Source organism: Macrobrachium nipponense, chromosome 7 (assembly GCF_015104395.2).
Source record: "Macrobrachium nipponense isolate FS-2020 chromosome 7, ASM1510439v2, whole genome shotgun sequence".
In the NCBI taxonomy this organism is placed as follows: domain Eukaryota; kingdom Metazoa; phylum Arthropoda; class Malacostraca; order Decapoda; family Palaemonidae; genus Macrobrachium; species Macrobrachium nipponense.
The window spans coordinates 116972442-116988200 of record NC_061109.1 but is presented as its reverse complement, the minus strand read 5'-3'; the positions used below and the strand labels follow the sequence as shown (position 1 = coordinate 116988200).

The following is a 15759-nucleotide window of genomic DNA, read 5'->3' as shown; positions in this document are numbered from 1 at the left end:
TCTGTGACTGCTCAGTTTATATATTCCAGAGATCACCCTCATATAAAGAAAAAAAAGAAAGAAAAAAAAAGGAAAATAATATTTGTCGGGCGTAGCTTGCCCCCTGTGAAGACATTAAGTGGGGAAACAAGCAAAAACGATTTGACGTGTTATAAATAAAAAAAAAGGGGGTCATGTCATCACCATCGTCATCCTCTCTACAAACACCCCCCCCCCTCCCCCCCCCTTCCCCCCCCCCCCCCCCCTCCCCCCCAATGTTTCCTCTTCATCAGCCAGTCTCCCTGCGTCCATGAAGATGGCGCAAAGGGCGAAGGAAATTAATCTGGTATTAGTAGATGAAGTCTGGGCTCTCCCCAAGGGCGAGCCTCTTGGATATTAGGCGGAAGGACACACGTGGTGTTAGTGACAAGGGGAAGAAAAGGAAAGGGAGCATGGACGATAACGCCACAGAGAGAGAGAGAGAGAGAGAGAGAGAGAGAGAGAGAGAGAGAGAGAGAGAGAGGGATGGGGGAAGAACTGAATATAATTCGAGAGGGGAGAAATAGAAAGGCGGCCATACAAACGGATCATCACTGCAAACAGTTTGAAAATGAACTTGATGAGTATCTATGGAAGATAAGCTCTTAATGCTCTCCAGAATGCGAAGTTGAACAGGGGGATAAACCCAAATATATTGCTTCGTATATATATGTGTATATAGAAATCATATATATATATATTATTATATATATTTATTATATTATATATAGAATATAAGATTATTAATATAATATAATATATATTTAATTAAAAAAAATTATTATGATATATTATTTGACTTCTTAGTTTTATATTTTCACATTCACATGCATTCATGCAAGTATGGCGTTTGTGTGTGTGTTGTGTGTGTATAAGATCAACTGCCTTACATTACACTTAGACTTTAAAAGTGTGGCATGAGAGCTTACGTAACCAAATTGTGTTTCTGGACTTGGCCCATAAAGATTCAGAAACAATAGGACCTCACGGAAAGGAAAGGAAGCGGCGAAAGTCAAACAGAGAGCTCTTGGTGAAAGCGAGGGACACGCGATAATGGTTTTATTGATTTTTTTGAAAAATGCAGTCGAAGAAAACATGAAAGGCGTCGGGGGAGCACAAAAGCTCCCTCCTCACGGTCGGATGAGTACAGTCAAAAAATCCCTTCGCCACTCCTCCCTCCCTCCCTCCTTCCTTCCTTCCCCCCCTCCCCTCCTATATCCAATCCTTGCTCTATTCTCCCTTCCCCTACTTTTGAAAATGGTCTGTAAAAATTGCTATAAATAGCGGCCTCCTCATGTGACGGAATGAGAGAGAGAGAGAGAGAGAGAGAGAGAGAAAAGATGAGAGAGTGTGGAGAGAGAGAGAGAGAGAGCTGCTTTATATTGAATTAATATTCTATAAAAACCTACATCAAAGTCTCTTATTCATACGTAGTTTTATGAGTTTGGATGTCTCCTGCAGACCCATAAGTTGTCGACACTTTACAGGAATGTTTTTTGGTTGCTCAGACTTTAAATTCGAAACAAAAGAATCCTCAACTGCATTACATCCTTGAGTTCCTGTGATAAGCTGGCTTTTTCTGTTAGTTTTGAGGGAAGTTTGTAACGTTAGAGATAAAAATCTTTTTAGCCAGTTTGTAACGTTAGAGATAAGTAATTTGTTTAGCCATTTAGTGAAGACCTTGTTAAAATTTTTAAAAATATTTAAATGTGTTTACGCTTAACCTTTCCACCAATATTCGAAGGGGCTGGTTGTTTGTTGGTTTAGAGTCAGCTGATGCCAGCACGGGTCTTTGCCCTAAGGGCGTTAAGGCGTAAAAGGGAGTCACAGGTTAGTGTAGACCTCTGGGACTGGCCAACCAACAGAGACTATGGTCGAAAAGGACGTCCTTTTAGCCTTTTCTCATGTTGAATATTCGAGATTCAGGGTAGTTTTGCCGCTCCGTAGGTGGGTAGCAGCAGCCAGTGCACCTCATGCGGTGCGCTGTAGACATTACCTAAGGTTCTACGCAGTGTCCCTTCGGCCCCTAGCTGCAAACCCTTTCATTCCTTTTACTGGATCTCCGTTCATATAATCTTCTTCCATCTTACTTTTCAACCTCTTTTAAAAGAATTTTAATTTTGCAACTGCGAGGTTTTCCTCCTGTTACACCTTTAAAGCCTTATTACGGTAAATTTCTCTTTCAGCGCTGAATGACGTCATGGGTCCCAGCGCTTGGCCTTTGGCCTAAATTCTATAGCCTCTTCTGTAGTTTCGCCACCGCTGGAGGCTTGCTGGTCTTAGGAATTGGCTGCATGAAGCAAGGGGTTATGGCGCCTCCATACTTGATTTATGCATGAGTTTGTTTTCTTCATGATTGAAGCGTGTATGCGAGGCGAGGCTTCCGTTCTAAGCTCATCCCCGACGAGTTGGAACTTGTTTGCGTTTGCGGCTTAAAGCAAGAGGAAATTTATTCTCAAGATTCGTTTATTTTTCTTGCTTGTTTTTTTTTTCTCCAGTATTCTTATCAAGAAGAATAATGCAGTCATTATTATATACAGTTTCCTGGTTAATTTTAGAAAATTATATGCTTATTTTTGTACCATAACTGTTCATTTAAATCAGCAACATATATATGGCACATTCTTTAGAAAAAAGAATATATATATATATATACATATGTGTGTGTGTATGTATATATGTATGTATGTATGTTGCTTCATACCCGCACTCACTGACAGGACTATTTTGTGTATCTTAATTTTGTCTTAATTTATTTCTTGGTTGACATGAAATAAATTTTGATGTTCTTATCTTTTTTTATATAAGATTCGAGCGGCTAAAAAAAAAAACTGTTTTTAGACTGTGTGTAGTAGAAACAGTTTTACGTTGTAATAAGGACATATAAGTTATATTCGCTTTACCTTAATAAAGTTATAATAGTTTTTCCTCATTACTCGCAAGAGTCATGTTAGGCAATTATTGGAGTTTTATCCTTGAGGTAAAAAAAATTTTGTGATGTAATGAGTAAATAAACTGTATCCTTTTCAGACTAATAAAGTTACAATTTTTCCTCATTACTGAAAACAAACGTGTTAGGCAAGCAATTATTGAAGTTGTATCGTGGTTTGTTGAATGTTCTTGAGATCATAAAAGTAAAAAAAAAAATATTCAAGATAGCAGATGGATGGAAGAGAGTTATGTTAGTAAAATGACTCTTGTTTATCGACGGATGGGGAAGGCGGAGTCTTGTAAGCCGATCTCTGTGTAGCATTATTTGGTCAGTTTCCCCGCTGTCTGTTTGCTTTGTGAAAGCACCGAGATAATGTTGCTCCATCAACCAACTAAAATAGAAACTGACTTTGTACCTGGAGTTTTGCATTGGTATTGAGGCATTTGTTTACTTTAGCCAACGACGCTTCAAGGAAGCATGAGAGCTGTTTAATGTCTGTGTGGCTGTGTAAGATACTTCAGATTGCACAGGAACAATGGAGAATAAGATATTTCAGTCTTGTTTTCCTGTTTTCTTAGAGTTAATTATACCTTGTTTAATTTGACTAAATTTCGACTTAACCTCCAGGTTCAAATTTTTTATTTTTAGATTTACGACTATATATGCGTTGTTTGCTCACATAGTTCCTTGCATTTTCATCATTTCATTTTTATTCTCATGTCTGTAAGCCCTAATTTTATTTTTTCTTCCGTTCTACCTTTACAAATTTTCCATTAAGAGATGTGCTCGCTGCTCATTTTTCATAGTCTGGTTCGAGTAATGCCTCTTTTCAATTTTGTTGATAAGATTAAAATTCTCTCTCTCTCTCTCTCTCTCTCTCTCTCTCTCTCTCTCTCTCTCTCTCTCTCTCTCTCTCTCTCCTCTGTCCTCCCAGGGTACGCAACTCTTAAAATCCTAATGATTTTACGGCGAAACTTTGCACCAGCGTGCAATTCAATTAGGGGCTGATGCTCATTGTGCCTCGCCATGAAATTTTGCATCGAGGTAGATTGGCAGTTTTCTCCGTTGTACCTTAACGCAGCCTCAGTGTTATCGTGGTATCCTTTTATGTATGCGTGTACGTACGTGTAGTGAGGGACTTTCTGTACAAATAATTATCCAATAATTATATAGACACACACTTGGATAATTGATACCGGCAAGGGTCTCGAATTTGATTGTTGGGCCTGAGGTGGACCTGTTACCTGAGTAATCGATTGTGCCACTGTAGACCTGAACAGTGAATTATTTTATTGGTAGTAGTCGACTGTAGTAGTAGTAGCCAGGGTGGAGTAAGTGAGGGTTAACATCCTTAGCAATTGCCAGCTTCTAACAAAACATTAACACTTTATGGCACTATTTATATGTATATGTAATAATCACATTAAAAGTCATATATTTTCCATATATGTAAATAAGCCCATGACCCAAGGGGTCACTGGCGAGACAAGGAGTGTGATATGAGCTAATAAACAGGACGCAAGCTAGACGCTGCCGCGTTATGTTTGCGACGCCCTGGTTTGCATTTGCCTGTGAAATCAAAAGCATTGTCTTGTAAAACAGGTCACAGTGCCTTCCTCTGGGAAGTTGGTGACCTATCACCCGCAGAGACAACACGTGACTTCCTAGTCACATGTTCGTCTGTCTGTATGTTATGTATGCTGAGATAAGCTTTGCTCTACTATCTTTTGTAAAGACTTTTGTAACTTTAGATCTCTACTTCCCTTCATCGAGACCAGTTCTCTAAAATCACTCTTCCTCTACTCAAGAGATGTAGTTTCCAAATATATGTTAAGTTTGACTACGATAAATTGAAGTCTTCACCTCTATACCCAAAGAAGATACTAACGAAACTTAGAACTTCTCTCTGCATCGATGTTACCCCGACGAGAATGGGAAGTAGCCAACACGATACTTGCGTATAACATCGCAGGGAATAACATCCAACGGGACGCCTTTCTATACATAGGCGTATTCCGTACACACACACCCACACACACACACACACACACACACATATATATATATGTATATTATAATATATATATATATATATTATATATATATAGTACTAGAATATCCTTTATCTATATATATTATATGAATGATGTAGAGAGAGAGAGCAGAAGCGAGAGAGAGAGAGAGAGAGAGAGAAATCGCTTTTCTCGTGCCAAGTTATCAGCAATAGTACTGTCATATAATTTTTAGTGACTTCTGAATATTGTCTTTAAGACTATCATCTTATCACTTTATAGAAAGTATTTTAAAAATTTTGCATTTCATAAAATTCATGTAGCAAGGGACACTGAAAACAAATTAAAAGTCGCATCATCACCCATCTCTTACTCAAAAATTGTTGTAAAAACTATGACGACGATGGTACGACCCATTTTAAGACCATCATGCTGCTAGACACATCGATTTTTCAAATAATTGGTTAAGGAATTTTACGGCAATTACGCGTTACTTTTTTTTTCTCATAAAAATCGTACTTTTTATCTTCCACTTACGTTTTTTGAGAAGATTTCTCAGTGTCTAAATTTTATCATTTTTAATGTCTTCGTCTGTGTGAGAGAGAGAGAGAGAGAGAGAGAGAGAGAGAGAGAGAGAGAGAGAGAGAGAGAGAGAGAGAGGGGGGGGGGGAAATTTTCTCGACATTTTACAAGGTATGAAAAAAACGGATGGAAATCTTGACTGATCGTTCCTGTGTACACGAAACCCTCCAGTGGCTGCAATAAAGCAGACATAGTACTTTACGAGGCCTTTAAAAGACGTAATCGAAGACTTCTCACGGTAATTCACGACTTCCCGTTGTTGTTATGGAAAACAAACCCCGCACTTGTCTTTTGTTTTGCGAGAAGGGAAGGGTCGGGAGCATTTTTAATTTTCATTTCAATTTATTTTTCTAGGAGATTTGATAGTCTGCTTTGATTAATTATTTTCCCCTAGGACTTCATACAAACGCCCCCCGCGGCGTCAAAAGCCTGGTGCAGAGGGTAGTGGTTGATGGCTCTGAGAGAGAGAGAGAGAGAGAGAGAGAGAGAGAGATGTTTGTTTTGCTTTTTAATGATTTACGTTTCAAGAGAGGGATTTAAAGTCATTGAATTGATCTTTATGTTTGGATTTATTTCTCTCTCTCTCTCTCTCTCTCTCTCTCTCTCTCTCTCTCTCTCTCTCTCTCACAAGCTCTACTTGCAGTTTGATAGAATGTTTCCAGAAACGAAGAATAAATGTGATATGAAAGTTGACTGCTGTTGCAGAGGAAACGATATTTACGAGAGCTGGCGAAATTTCTTATTTGTTAACGTACAGTGAATCCACGTCCTCATACTGGCAAATCACTCATGCTTTGCAATTTGCATCAACCCAGAATGAAAGGAAGATATTTATGATTCCCTTTTCCATTACCTCCAGATATAGATCTTCTACATTCGAGTGTCCTTTGAATATGATTGCGATTTTAAAGAGACTTTCCATCTCGACCATTACAATAAGACCTCCCGCTGTAGTTATGAGTCTAAAACGAATAGATTGACCAATCCCTTCAGCTTTTATGGACATTTAGGACGTTATCGATTCGGCTAACATATGAGCGAATTAGATATTAAAGGACATTTGTAGCTCGAATAATTATTTATATAAATCACGGTGATGTGATAATTATTCATATACACATATATTATATATGTGTGTGTGTGTGTATAGAGAGAGAGAGAGAGAGAGAGAGAGAGAGAGAGAGAGAGAGAGAGAGAGAGAGAACTGGGGATTACTAGAGAAGGAACAGTTGTAGAGTGGCGTGGTTATCAGCAATTTTCTGCTGAGATTAACAATTAAGTGTTGGCTGATGAATGAGTCTAGTCTGTATGGAAAACAGAGTTTGAGGGGGAACTAAATGAAGGGAGACTGTGATATAATTAGGCGAGTTTCTTGTTCCATATGGCCTCTCTCTCTCTCTCTCTCTCTCTCTCTCTCTCTCTCTCTCTCTCTCTCTCATGAATGCGTTGTTTCATTGTAAGGCTTTCCGGTATTTTCCAGTCATATAATTGGAAATTAGAGGGAGTAATCCTTGATAGTTTTAAGGGGGATTATCTATTAACTCTACTTGAGATTCCTCTTGTTTTTTTAATACTTAGGTGGTACTTTATATCAAGAGAAGTACCATATAATTGATTAATTAGATGTGAACGGACAAGGGCGCTTCTTCATGGGGCTATTCACTGTTGAATAAAGGGAGACAGCTGAAACGTAATAATCAAATTCAGCACCCTTTAGACAACGATTACACTTTACATCGTTTGATAGTTTCCTGTATATTAGGTAAAAGATGATATGTCAGTTTTCTTAGCTCAGTTTTTTTTACGAGATGATGTTTTAAGACCACTGATGAGAAATTTCCCATATCAAGATATATCTTTTTGTGTGTGTGTGAGTTCCACGTTGGCCGAGTGTATTTCGCGCTCTGCTACCAATCCAGTGGTCCGAAGTTCGATTCTCGGCTCGGCCAACGCGGAGCCAGAGGAATTTATTCCTGGTGATAGAAATTCATTTCTCGATACAATGTGGTTCGGATCCCAAAATAAGCTGTAGGTCCCGTTACTAGGTAACCACTGGTTCCTAGTCACGTAAAAATATCTAATCCTTCGGGCCAGCCCTAGGAGAGCTGTTAATCAGCTCAGTGGCCTGGTAAAACTAATATATACTTAACTTAACTGTGTGTGTGTGTGTGTGCTTGTGTCTGTATGCTTGTTCGTGTGAAGTAGACGAGCCAGTTTTGTGCGTTTTGTGCGTCGGCCTACTTCCAAAACTTGTTTTATGAGAAATTAGGGTTTGGGTGCTTTCCTTTTATTAATGCACCGTTTCGCATCAGGGAAAATTATGAGACTGAAAACTCGAGGATTTAGTTGCATAGAAGCTTTCAAAAAAAAAAAAAAAAAAAAAAAAAAAGATATCAACGAAAAAATGTACAAATCCGGGCTTTATAAAAAATATCTAAACTCATTTACCCAAGAACGAAGAACCACAGTAGTATTCCCAAACTTGTGGAAAACAGAATTCGGTTGACATTGTGGAGCCAACACTTGATGTATTGTAGAAATACCTCTTGGATTGCCGTTTCAGCAAGAGTAAAGGTAAAGTGATCTCTCAAAGAGAATTGGGGACGGAAACGAATATTGGCTAGGACGAGGGAAGGTAAACATGGTATTGACAGTCCACATGGCAGTTTAACCTTTCAGTGAAGTAACCTGTTTTGGAATAAAACAGTACAGTGATAAATTGACTTTTGCGAGTTCGATTAAAGTCAAGCATGTGCAAATCGGTTTCAAGATTAGAATGCCATGGAGTGAAATCTAATGCAGGCGATACGTACGAGTATACACACAGCTACTGTTATCAGTTATAATTTACATTTGTTTAACGTATTCCGTTGAGGTATATTGTACATTTTTTTCTCTAGCGTATGAATTAAGTGAAAATGGAAGCAGTTAGAAAATTCGGTACGGCATTTTCAGCGTTTGCAGGGTGAATTTTAAAAGTACGTGTAAGTTTATCAGGAACATCAAAAAGTTTTTGTAACCTTCTTCATTTATATTTTCAGGTATGTGTGTGGCCTGTATCTGTCGCAATTCGGTCTTGGTAAGTACAGAGCGTTGTAGAATTCGGTCTTTTCTGCACGTACATTCTTTCTACTCTATAAATTCTGTCATTAATTACTGACATCTGTGATAATACTTTCATATGAACAAAAGTCACTTTCGGAAAAATCTGAGAGTGAATTCTGCTGAATCCACCTTTGGAGATTGCCAGTTCATTAAAGGAGCTTTTTCAGACGCTGGAGTCATTGGTATTCAGTGCAGCATCGGCCCTACAGGAGCTCAACCCACAGAGTAGTATCTGCAATGTTGGTGTCTAGTCTTGGGAGGGTTTTTCGTTATACTTTCTTTTCACGGATTTCATTCGGACTCCCTTGCCTTTTATGTGCTTTTTTTTTTTTTTTTTCTTTCCTGTTATTTCGGTAGAAAGGCGACAAAGCCGAGCAGACCTCTTAAATTTAGCCCGGCTTTCTGTGAAAATATAGATCAAGCACGTATAGGAGTTACATTAACGTTTGCATTGGGATGAATTTCAAGATTTTATTTAAATATCTTATTCTGAATAACTGCGTTCTTCTTCTCTTTCTCAAAACCACGCAGACCCGTGCTTGATTCCTGGACAAGGTGGGAACGATGTAGGCACGTCTCCTTAAAAACCTAATTAAGCGTAAGTTATGCTGAATTTAATGATCAACTGTAGTGGGTCGTAGCTTTGTTGGGGAGAGGAAATAAGAGAAAAAATTATAGATCACAAGAGTGACGACTACTCCATCAAAATGTGACATCATCTAATCATAATAAAAAAAATGGAAGGGACTCACTGAGGTCATCCTCAACCCTCTCCCCCCCTTTTTTTCTCCCAAGGGAAAACCATTCATTACATTCTCTCTCTCTCTCTCTCTCTCTCTCTCTCTCTCTCTCTCTCTCTCTCTCTCTCTCGCACACAAGAGGAGGACCTTGGAATCATTATTACCAAGGACTTAAAATCCTCGAAACAGTGCATAAACGCAGAAAAGAAGGCACAGAAACTAGTGGGATACATAAAAGAGGCAGTTCAAATACAGCAGCAAGTAAACTGTGCTGCAGCTCTACACATCAATAGTTAGACCCCATCTTAAATATGCAGTACAGTTTTGGTCACCAACACTTAGAAAAGACATAAATAGATTAGAAGGAGTACAAGCAAGAGCCACAAAGTTAATTCCATCCATCAGGCAAATAGGTTACCGAAGACGACTAGAGACCCTGAACATGTATATGGCTTAGAAACACGATGATTGCGAGGACAACTAATAGAAACATTCAAAATACTGAAAGGCATAACAAAAGTAGACAGTAACCTATTTACATTAAACGAAAGCCAGACAAGAAATAATGGATGGAAACTAGAACTGAAGAGATACAACACATCCTATTGTGGGAACTTCTTCACATACAAGATATGTGACACGTGGAATAAACTGCCACCAGAAGTTGTAAACAGCAACAGTGTGGAAGAGTTTAAAAGAAAGCTAGACAAAATCATAAGGACACTGTGAATGCACAGTAAAAGCTGCTCCTACAGATAAGTGAACGCACGATGTCTCCTCGGATGGACTAACAAGTCTTTGAGACATCCTAATCCTTGTAACTCTCTCTCTCTCTCTCTCTCTCTCTCTCATATGTTTGTTGGGATGGTGTCTTTGAGAATTTGTCTGTTTTCATTTTTAATCATAAACGCAAGTGGCCGACCTGACTCGAAGGGTTTGTTCAAAAAAATTTATTTAGTCTTCTTACAGTCTGTAGATGTTTAATATTGAAGAGAGAGAGAGAGAGAGAGAGAGAGAGAGAGAGAGAGAGAGAGAGAGAGGTCCTACATACGAATGTGTATGTGGAATTCGTAAAACAGATTACTAGGTATGTAGTATGTGTGCATACTTGCATATATCACAGAATATTTTGATAATATGATCAAGAAAGATTAAGTTTGAGCGGGATCATATTAAATTTCATTACATTACTTCTGGACGCTTTACAATCGGTCCATAAGTCGGTCCTCCTCATTTTGAAAAAATTCTGTAAATTTTTTTTTTCTTTGCATAAGACTGCTAAAAGCCTCCCTCCTTAACGCCGCTCCGCATGGAATGGAATGGGGTCTCATGGAAATAATCCCCATAAATTTCATTCTTCTAATATTGTCATGTTGTGACCGAGGATGTAAGTGGCCCCATTATTGCCAGAACGGAACTTTGGGATCTCCCCCTTAAGTCCTCCTCCTCCTCCTTTTCCCCTTCCCCCCCCACCCCTCCCAAACTCAACCCTACCCCGCCCCCCGCCAGCCTGCCTATATGGTTTGCTCCCACACCCTTTTAGGTGCCACTGCTAATAACGTCTGTCTTTATTGCACATCTGCCTTCTGCTCTCTCTCTCTCTCTCTCTCTCTCTCTCTCTCTCTCTCTCTCTCTCTCTCAATATCTTTCTTTCGTGACATTTTGTCCTTTTCTGCTTCATCCCATAATTGTTTATTTTTATTTTTTTCCAAGGCCTTTTCATGTCAAGTATTTACGGTTTGCTATTTCTTTTAGTAACTTTTCTCGCTGTATGAACGATAAAAATTGTAATTCATCCCTGACCTTCATTTCCTATATAAGGAATAAGTAAATATCTTGGTGCCTATTCTCTTCCTCCTACTCCTCAGCGTCCCGCCCTCTTCCTAGTCCTGTTACTTCCTAATCATCTGTTCTTCCTCCCATTTCATGTCGCGGCTGATTGTATTTCCGCCAATAAAACTGAAACCTTTGGCGGTATCGGAAAATTGGAACATTTGGCCAACCACTTTTATTGTCTTATTAATTTGTGGGGAATTTCCCTCAAAGGCTTTCGAAATAGCGTCGGCAGCTCGGTGCGGTGACGGGGGAGGAGGAAGAGGAATGCTGTCTGTGGCGGATTCGACACAGGAACTCGCAGGATATCGTGGGTGGGTTTTGGTCACTTGTTCCTTTGGTTTGGGTCTTTTTTTTTTTTTTTTTTTTTTTTAAATCTTATTCGACAGTGTAAGAGGAAAGGGAATTTGAAAATGGTAAAAGAAAGCACCTGTATCTGTATGTGTATATACATATATATGTGTGTGGGGGGTGTATTTAGATATTTGACATATGAAAAGACTTTTAAAGTTATTTATTTATTTATCGGTTGATTTCCTATTTATTTTTTATTTTTTTTGTTTTTTACGGCGTCAATAACCTAGGTGCTGTGACGCCAGTTTCAGTAGCTATAATAAATCAATCAGTCAATCAGAGGATCGATCAGAACAGCCCTTTCTTCCTTTTTATACTTATTTTTTATGTGCAGGAGAAACGACGACCGTAAATATCCTTCCTTTGTTAAGAGCGAAAGGGAGAGAATTTGTCACCTGGTCCGCTGCCATTTTTTTCCCATTCGGGAGAAAATTGGTAAGAGTCGACTGTCCGTCCAGTCAGCTGCCTCCGATAAAGTCCTTATTGGCAAGAAAAAGGTGGATCGCATTGCTTAGGGTTTGGGCTGAATGCTTTGGCAGTGGTTACTTCGTGGGAGGTTTCGTTGGATGATTGATTAGTGGGATTTTGAGTTTTGGTTTGTAGGCTTCATCGGCGATTACTTATTAATTAACTGATTAATTGCCCTGTTATTTGATTGACAAAATATTTTACGCCTTTTAATTGATAAAGTAATTGCCCTGTTTTTAATTAACAAAATAGTTGGGGGGGTTGTTATTTTCAGCGCGTAATTAATCTCATGAAACAGAGTTCATTGTCTTTCAGCAGTTAAGTAGACATTTTTATGTCCTAAATTTTAAAAGCTTCAAAATTGCTAGAATGAACAACTTACGAATTGTTAGTATGATGAACCTGTGATTATTATTTATTTTTCACTATTTCTTTTATTTTTATGCAGTAATGTTAGGAAATAGTATGTGGACGAGGAGAACCAATTTAGGAAGAGATGGAATTGTTTCAAAGGCCGATCAGCGTAATGATAAGTTGAGCAAAGAAGAAATTGTAAAACCCATGATATTTATGATCAATGACGTACAGGCATTACGTAAGTGATTGCAGCTGTTTTTGCATCGTAAAGTATGGAATCAGAGATTATATATATGAACAAATGTTTGGTATATGATGATACACTGCTGCCCGGATACTGTCATCCATTTGAGAGAGAGAGAGAGAGAGAGAAATAACTGACACAGATACTTTTACAGTTTGGTGTTCATCTTGTACATCCTATTTGTAATTTCCCTTTTTAAAGGTATGCAGGCCATTTATGTTCTCTGGCTTAGTGATATGAAAGCAGATTTTTCTTTTTCTGTTTAGTTTCCTGTTGCTTTGCTGGAACATCACAAAGGTATTTACTACCTTTGTAGGATCAGTGCTTTGAAAGGCATCGTTAACAAACAAAGCACTGCCATCATAATATATTTAGCTCTAATCTAGATCGGTAGGTAGATGATCAAAGGATTTTGAGATAGTCTGGTTCTACAATGGGGTCATATTATGGATCATTAATAAGCTACATTTTTGTAAGGAGGTCATTATTGGCCATCTGGTATTACGTATATTTTCGTTTTGTGTTGTAAAGCAACTTCTAATATATATATATATTATATATATATATATATATATATATATATATATATATAATGTGTGTGTGTGTGTGTGTGTGGGTGGTGTGTATGTATGGTAATGTATGTATATATCTCTCATCTCTGCCTATCTAATCATATCTATCATGTCTGTATAATCTCGCTAGATCTCTCTATCTCTCTCCTTCTATATATCAATATATATTTGTATGTATAATGTTTGTATGTGTGTGTGTAGTATGTATATGTAAGATTTTAGATGATACTATGAATTGTATAATGGTTACAGTTATGTTGGACCTTGTACACTCCACAATATAATATCAGGAATATTTTCAAAGATTGTTATCGTTACGTAATTAAGAAAGCAATAATTCTGTACCACTATAATATATATATTGGACACCTTGCTGTTACTAAACGTGATGGAAAATATTAGTTACCCAAAAAAAGTACATTCCATGTTTAGAGGTTCCAGAAACGTTACTGGAGTGCCTAGCAATTCCATTGAGGTTCCGTTGTCACTGGGGCATTTATTACCCCAATGGCTTCTGTCACTTTGATCTAGGGGGGAGCTCGAATGAGAGGAAGAGTGTCTCGGGAAGGGAGGGCAGCTCAGCCGTCAGGAGATTGTGATGGCTTACCAGTGCCTTCCAAGATGTTTTTATTTGTTTATTTATGTGATCTTATACGGTTCAGCATTTGCCTTATATTTTGTTATTGACATGCCTTTGGCTTTGTTTTTTTTTCAACGGCTTCTGAGGTTTGTTATTATTTATTTCTGGGATTTCAGTTGCTTCTCGGGAAGCAATGACCATACATTTGTTTCAATTTTCTTGTTTTTTCTATACGAATTATGTCTGTGGTAGTTGAATGATTTTTCATTTTCAATATTTTTCTGCCCAGTAATTTCTTTTTGTTTGACTAATGTGATATATAGCAAAGTACCATATCCTTTGCTAGATATATGGAAAATTCGGAAATAAAACGACAAATTAAAACTTACTCACTATGCTTATTCTTGTATTACGTTCAGTGATTGCCTGATAAAAGCTGGTTTCTCTTGAAACCCAACACTGATACGCAGGTAAGAATGAAAACTTCCTAATCAGCTTGAAAATCAAGTTTTGACGACTTGGTTACTTAGGGATGGGATTTCCTTGCAGATATTGTAGAGTATTTTCATTTTTGAATAAATTCCTTTCACATTTACATTACAGTGAGCCGTCGTGTTTCCGACAATGATTTCGTCTGATGTTATACGTTCATTACTTCTTGACCTAACTGATGTGCATGATGTGATACTGAGTGTAGATTTTTAAAAAGAAGATATGATATTGTTTTTATCGCCTTGACCTTACGAAAAGACAACCTGGACCAAAAAAGTGCTGCAAATCGGCTTGTGTTGACTGATTGTATTAAAAAGGCGAAGGTTATGAGGTATGCTATTAAAAGTAAGGACTGTGTCAGCTATGAAAGTAATACATTTATTTGCGAGATGATTTTGTTATGTCATTAATTTTCAGGCTCGTATTTAATGAAACTTTTGTTAATTTTCTTATTAAAATTTAAGCCATTTGCTTATTTTCTGATCTCTTAAAACGTATCCTTAATATTTGGTTAGAGTTCGTAAGTATGCTTGAACTATGTATACATTTATATAGATATCATTGGACAGTATATATTTTCACACACCTCTTTTGGGTTATTGAAGACTCATTGGTTTAGAATGGGTAAAAAATTTAAATGAAAGTAACTTCTCTTTTTATTATGCATACTTTGAATAAAGAGGCTTAGTTTATAAAACCCATTAGTTTTAGAACATAATTAATCGTTTAGTAATGAAGGGAATTTTTTCAGCTTTAAGCTTTATTAAATTATGTCTAACTGATTCAGAAATATCACTAGGGGAGGTTATTTACTGGGAAGTCGGCGGTAAAAGTCCAGAGAGTAAATAAACAGTGCACTGGCTCGGAAAGAGGACGACTTGGTATTAAAAAAGTTTAGACGTTTGAAACCTGGAATTTTTTTTATCGTTATTTTTTTTTTTTTTTTTGAATTATTCCATCTTCCGTTTCACTGAGCAAATACGAAATGGATATTCATTTCGTTGCGTTCTATGTTAGAAATAATACCAGCATCATATAGTTAGTTGTGTGATGACATCAGGACAAAACAACTTGTTCTGACTCCAGCAGAAAGGTGATGAATCCTTTTGAGAAAACTTTATGTGGCACCAGGATTTACCTGAGTTCTTAATGTGCACGAGAATAAAACGGTCACATTGTGTCAGATTAGGTACGAATTGCAAAACAAGAAGGCAGGACAAAAATGTACAGCCTAGACCCTGGAGAAATGGGCGCTAGGACTAATGCCCCTTCCCTTCAGTGAAGTGGTTTCCTGTCTAAATGAAGGGCCGTTTCCTGCTCCCCTCTTCCCTTCCAGTCCATGGGGGAGGATTTAAGAATAAATCCTACATGCGTGCTAACGGTGGTCGTCCAATAGGCCTTCATAGGCCTCTTTTCCTTCCCGTAGCCCTGTCATACTTCGTTATAGGCCTTAAGCATCCATGCATCATC

The 15759-nt window shown here is 37.9% G+C and overlaps 1 protein-coding gene across 6 annotated transcripts in view; it reads left to right on the top strand.

Moving 5' to 3' along the window:
- LOC135217305 (uncharacterized) overlaps positions 1 to 15759 on the top strand; it is a 275648-nt gene that overhangs the window by 84554 nt on the left and 175335 nt on the right. For 2 of the 6 annotated variants that reach the window (XM_064253075.1, XM_064253074.1), the window contains one exon: positions 8586 to 8623. The exons of the other annotated variants lie outside the window; for them this stretch is intronic. The gene's annotated coding sequence lies outside the window, so the exon portion shown is untranslated. The remainder of the gene's footprint in view (positions 1 to 8585; positions 8624 to 15759) is intronic. 6 annotated transcript variants of the gene reach the window in all.